Genomic DNA, 6,086 nt, shown 5'->3' on the forward strand with positions numbered 1-6,086 from the left:
TTTTAACACCTACATATCATCATGAACTGAACTACAGGATAGATTGCATTGAAGGAAGGAGTATTTTTCTCCTTAATGACTTAGATGTCTTATTTTGTGGAAATTGTTATGTAGTGGTTTAACTAAGAGTGCCTCTACAGAGCAAAAACTAAGGGATTAAGAAAATGAAGTCAGAAAAAAGAAGTCCAATGCACTTTTGCTCTTTATCCATTGATAGAATGGAAGTGCTTTTTCTTTGCTTTTCTGGTTAGGCCACGCAATGTTACCTTGTGCATTGGCAGAGAGCAAGGGAATAGTAATGAATGGGATGGGGCTGACAGGAAGAAAAGGACAGAAAGTTTGTACCCTCTCTGCTGTGGGTGTCTTGGAACAATGGGTTTGTTACAAAACAGTGTCAGAAAGTTTAGAAACTGTAGTCACCACATCTATTTTGAGGCATTAGTTGTATCAGTCCCATATGTAGTTATCTTGTAATGTAATTCCTCAAATACAGGAGAGGCATGGTCTATCACATTAGGGTTTCTGCTTAGAGGTGAGGTGAGCCTGTCTCCTAGACCTCTGAGTCTGTGATACCACAGTTCTTGACTTCATGGTCCATACAGATCTTGATGGGTGAATGAAATCCTTGGCAAACATAGGTTTGAGTTTGCACCTCAGCCAAGTTCATCCATTCTGCCAGCCTGTTTATGCTCTTCAATGAACTAGTTTGCTTTCTAATGAAAGGCTGGGACTTGACCCAGGCTTGAGATCTGCCCCTCAGAGAGAGCAGGAATTCAACCAAGCCTGAGTAGCTGCAGCAGAATTGTCTGTACTCTTGCAGAAGAAGAAGAGCAAGCAGTACAGACAAGGATGTCCTGTCCTCCTCCACAAGCATCTGAGTTGCCAAGTGGACTAAGGACTAGCCCACATTGAGCTGCTCAGATACCAGTTAAGGGTGGGAGCTGGGGAGGGTTAGATTCCACAGGATGGTGATAGGAATGTTTCATACACTCAGAGGGATCTCCAGAAATCCTCTGGGATTTCATACTCCAGAGAGGGTTCTCATATTCTGGTGTTGCTGGGTTAATGACAGCCAAACCACAGAGACAGGACTCCACACCTCAGGGCTTTGTGAGTGCTTCCAGTCACCCAGTGTGCATAAGATTATGTGGACTCACGTGTGAGTCCTGGGCTCCTGCAGAAGAATTGTTCCAGGGAGTGTTGGAGACTCAGCACATTATCCAGTCTTAGAGTGGCTAAAGGACTGATTAAAAGAACTTACTCTTGCACAGTTTTAGAGGACAAATTAACTGAGAACCATTTCACCTCTTTGCCTGCTGACTATACCTGTGGACACAAATATTGGTGACATCTGGAGAAAAATCAGGAGCAGTTTTGCATGCATGTAGAATGGCTCACAACAGTTTTTGGTTGTAGTGAGGAACTTCTCTAGTCTGATACCTTTCTGGAGCCCTATGCTTTAATTTTGGGTCAATTTTCTCTGGTGTTACTGCTGCTTCAATGTATTGTTGCTGGTACAAATATGACTTAAAATGAGCCTTTCATCTTCCCTAGTTGCTTTTTTCCAGTCATATTCTTTCTACTTTATTAATGTGTGCTTGAATCACACTGGAAACAGGATAAATCCTACTCCTGGAGTATGGGATGGTGAGCACAGACAAGCATAGGTGTATACCTGCAGTACTCTGTGAGCACTAAGAGATATACTGTGTCTCAGGTTGATAAGTATGTGTATTAGAAAAGAGAGAAAAACACTGCTGTTAATTTTGAAAAACAAAACAAGTACGATTTTCATTCTCACTAGGAAAGGCAATTTTGAGGTTAAACACCTCACTGATGGTGTTAATGCTGTGCATTTAATTTTCAACATTGGAAGAAAAGAGATGGTTTTGTTCCCATTAGGGAAGGAACTTCTAAATGCCATGTTGATAGTAGTGTTGTTAGGAGTCATTTGGGGTTTGATAATAGCTGCTTTTGGCAAGATACAACAAAAATCTCAAGGTGAATCATACCAGCGTCTATAAATCACAGTATTGCACCTGCACTTCTTGTATAAGAAGTTTATTTGTGCCTTTATGAACCAGTGAATTATTGTTTCTTCAAAGTCAAGTCCCACTGAAACATAGAGGGCAGTATCTCCCATGGAGTTCAATCATGTTCTGTGCAGTTACATTCCCTACTCAACATGAGAGCTGTGCCCTTAACATCATGCAATGCAAAGGGAGCTCAGAGTTGTTGCCACAGAAAGCAGTAACAGTGGAATCCTACTGGGCTGGCACAGTAAATCCCCTGAACACCATCTTTGGTTGGTCTCTGCTATATGTAATAAGTAAACTACTGGAGAGCTCTGGTTTGAGCTCATTAGAAATGCAGCTTGAAGAAGGATGCGGCAGAAACGTTTTGCTGTTTCCTGATGCCATGTTCTGTGTTCTGCTAGAGCAGATCATTGAAGTTCTCCTACCCAGGCAAGGGACAGCACTTCCACAGAGATGTGTCTGTATGTGCCAAAGTACCCAGTCATTACTGTTCAGTAAACTAATCCTTGGAATAAAAGAAATTATTTGCTAGAAGAGCATTAATTACTATCTAGGCTTGTCAATGGAAACTAGAGTAGATCTGTGTTTTTGTTTCACTACAGTTATGCAACTGTTCTTATGCTGCCATAAGCACTTCTGGATTACAAAATCATCCACTCTTCTGAGATTGCTCAGCTGAGGAAAATGTATTGTAATTACAGAGTATAAAAACTAAGGGAGGAAAGGAAGGTTAATTCAAAATAATTTTCCTTTACACTTACATGCTCTTATTATTAACTTAAACACTATTTTGCATTTAGTAATACATTATACTTTACATATATAACTGCCTACAATAGGGTTGTCAGTTGTTGTTCTTTAAATAAGTTTGTTAAACTTTAACTACAGCTAAAGGTAGCATATCAATTGCTAAATTTTTCTTGCTAAACTATGCCTTAGGTAACATGCCACTTGCCAGAAGTCCACTGCTTGGCATGAAATGTTCCATATTGAGGATAGAAGTTTAAGATGACTTTACTACTACCAAATATGATCTTAGCAAAAAGGGCTTTTTCTAGGGTAAATTATTGTGGAGAGCTTATGTTTGAGGTTCTTAAATGCCTTTATACTCTAGAGCAAACTTGGAATTTGTCAGAAGAAAGCTAAATTGAGGTGTCTGGTCTTCTGACTGCATGGAGCATAATCTATGAGCCTTGAAGAAATGCATTTTCCGTGTTCCTGAATTAGGATGTCTCCCTGCCATCCTTACTAGTATTGCAGTCATGTGTTCCCCTGGTGTGGGCCCAAAAGAGACCTCTGTTTGCCACTATGGGCTGGGGTGGGTCTGTGGACTGGGTGACACTATGGAAATCATCCCCCATGCTCCCCAAAAGCTGCTGTTTTCTCTTTTTCACGGGTTTTTGAGTGTGTCTTATTGGAATGGTGAGGGAACAAGGACCTGACGGAAGGGAAGGGAACAGTAAGTATGGAGGCAAGACTGAAACTGTTGGAAGTGGAAAACCTTAACATGAGAGCAATAGGGACAGGACACTGGGATTGGGTGAGGAAGGAAATGAAGTCCTCAAGGAGAAAAGTAGGAGAATGAGTTCAAGGCAATGGAACAAGAACATATAGACAAGGAATCTGTATGAGAGAATAGATGTGGAGGCCAGTGAGGAAACCAGAAGAATGAGAGCACATTGATAGAGCAGACAAAATCAAACAGAATCAAATCTTGACTCTGAGAAAAGGGACAAGCTGTGATGGGAAGGGGAGCATTGACAGAGGAACCACTGGGATTTGAGACTTAGAGAAAGGAAAGTTAAAACTCACAAGCACAGAGACATTAGCATTTCAATGACTTTTTTTTCTTCCATTTCCAATAGTTATATGCTAGGGTAAGTAAAACCAAGAAAATATTCTGACTTTTTAATTTAGAAAAAGATGTTTTCTTGTCTTTTCTGTGTCCTATAAAGGAAGAAAAAGAGGTAGAACTACATTTGGTTGCAGAAACCCATCTTGAAAGCCACCTTTAAAGAGATTTTAGGTAGGAAGCCTTAGGCCTTTGGCAGGCAGCTGTAACCTGGAGTTGGAAAAATCAAGAAAATGGCCTTAGGAATGTTAATGCAAATATTGGCATGAATTCATTGTAATTCGAGAGGATTCAGGGAAGTACTAAAAGGGCAAGGAGGCTTTATGTAAAAGAGAATCTATTGTGAGGCTGCAGCATACCTACACTTTATTTGTGTGTGTGCATATCCATGTATACAGCAGGTATGCATGTCTGCATGTGTAACACAATATACATGTGTGTGAATATATGTTAAAAATCCTGTATTACTGATAATGTGAGTGCCTGTAAATCCAGATATGCCTGATCTTTCAGTTAAGGTATTCATACCTCAGAGGAGAAGCAAAATTACAAATAATGTTTTGCTGGCTTGAGTTGTGGATAGGAGCATTACACAAACAGATGCTGTTAAATCATTATACCATGCTGTACCAGTATGACTTTTGTATGTCCTACATATTTTTCAGACACAAATAACTATTTTAGAAATTATATAAGGAGCTTTCCTGAAGATACAGGCAACAATGTCAGATCTAATTTGAATTATAGCTATTGGAAATCATGGTTCTGTTTTTCATTACTGTTCTACCAATATCCCTGACAACCTGCAATTTACCTGGTATGAACAGCAGCTCCTGAAAATGTAGAGTTGTTTTGTGTGCTCTGTGCTGTTGTATTTTTGTATATCCTCCCTGTGCATGAGTGATATTTCACATTAATTCCACTGGATGGCACTGAAGGAGACAAGATTGCCTGGAAATATCTCTAGAAGTTGGGTATAATTCCAAAAATTGAGAGTGGCTGACTTTTTCATTCCATTACTGAAACAGACAAATGTGGACCCATTTTCCATCCTGATGTAAAAATTTGTCATCAAAATCAGCTCTTAAACACTCCTAGCTGCAGTTCTATGTTTTGACAGCAGCAAAATTACAGTGGAGGCAGAGTTAAGGCTTCTGAATGTGAATACCCCTTCTTCCCCAACAAAGGTAAAGGCTGAGAGAAGTGACTTTGGCCCATTCTGGATTCTTAAGTAAAGATTTACAAAGCATCTGAAAAATTTTGACTCCTGTCCTCCATGGCAATGCTGTTCACTTCTATCCTTATGAGCAAGTGCAAGTATTTTTGTTTTCAAGCTAATTTGAAAAAAACTACTTAGGAAGGCATTCAGGATTAAAAGCTTCCACCTGTTGAGGAAATGGAGTATATTGTTTCAGAGAACCTCCTGAGTTGAAACTCCATCTGCAGTCCCTACACAAGGAGCACTGTTTTTTCCTGGATAAGGAGTTTGCAACTCTGTCTGGAAGGTGCACAATTATGCTCTGTCAGTCAGACCTGTAGGAGTCATGGGAGTCATCTTTGACTTCGCTCTTTTTTTGACCTGTTTATCTTGATGTATATGAATTTTATTTCCTTTTCTTCTCCAAAGTATCTTCTTATCTTTGTTCACATCACAGATATGCCTTTTAAGGCTTTTGTTATGTCTCATCCTGCTTATGACAGCTTTTTTTTTTTTTTTTTTTCCCAGGCCTGACCTGACCTGTCAAAAAGGTCCCTTGAAACACTATTCTTGCACTTATCTCCCTGGCCTATTTTTGTGGTTCCTTTTTGTACTTACCTCTTTAGTGTATCTCCATAGATTTCCCTCTCTCTGCAAACCCTGTAGCCCTCTGAGAATGCAGTTTGACAATTTTTTTGGCAGCTGTGCTGGCCTAAGACAGTTTTTGCTCCCAGCCATCCGTGCTTGTCTCTTTGATATGCCCGCTGGTTTGCTGGCACAGTTGTTTTGTTCAGCTGTGTGATAAACCAGATTAGGAACCTGATTTGGCTGAAAAATAGCATGGGGGAGGGAGGAGAGGAGCCTTTTACAACCAGCTTATTTCTCCAATATGAGGCAGTTGGGCCCGCAGCAGGGACAAGCGGTGAGAGATGCAGGGCTGCAGAGCAGCCATGGCTTGTGCTGGTTTGTGTAGGGCTGTTGCCGGCTGCTGGGCTGTGAC

This window comes from Melozone crissalis, unplaced genomic scaffold (assembly GCF_028551555.1).
Source record: "Melozone crissalis strain CALT ecotype California unplaced genomic scaffold, PUWL_Pcris_2 ptg000006l_1, whole genome shotgun sequence".
NCBI classification, from domain to species: domain Eukaryota; kingdom Metazoa; phylum Chordata; class Aves; order Passeriformes; family Passerellidae; genus Melozone; species Melozone crissalis.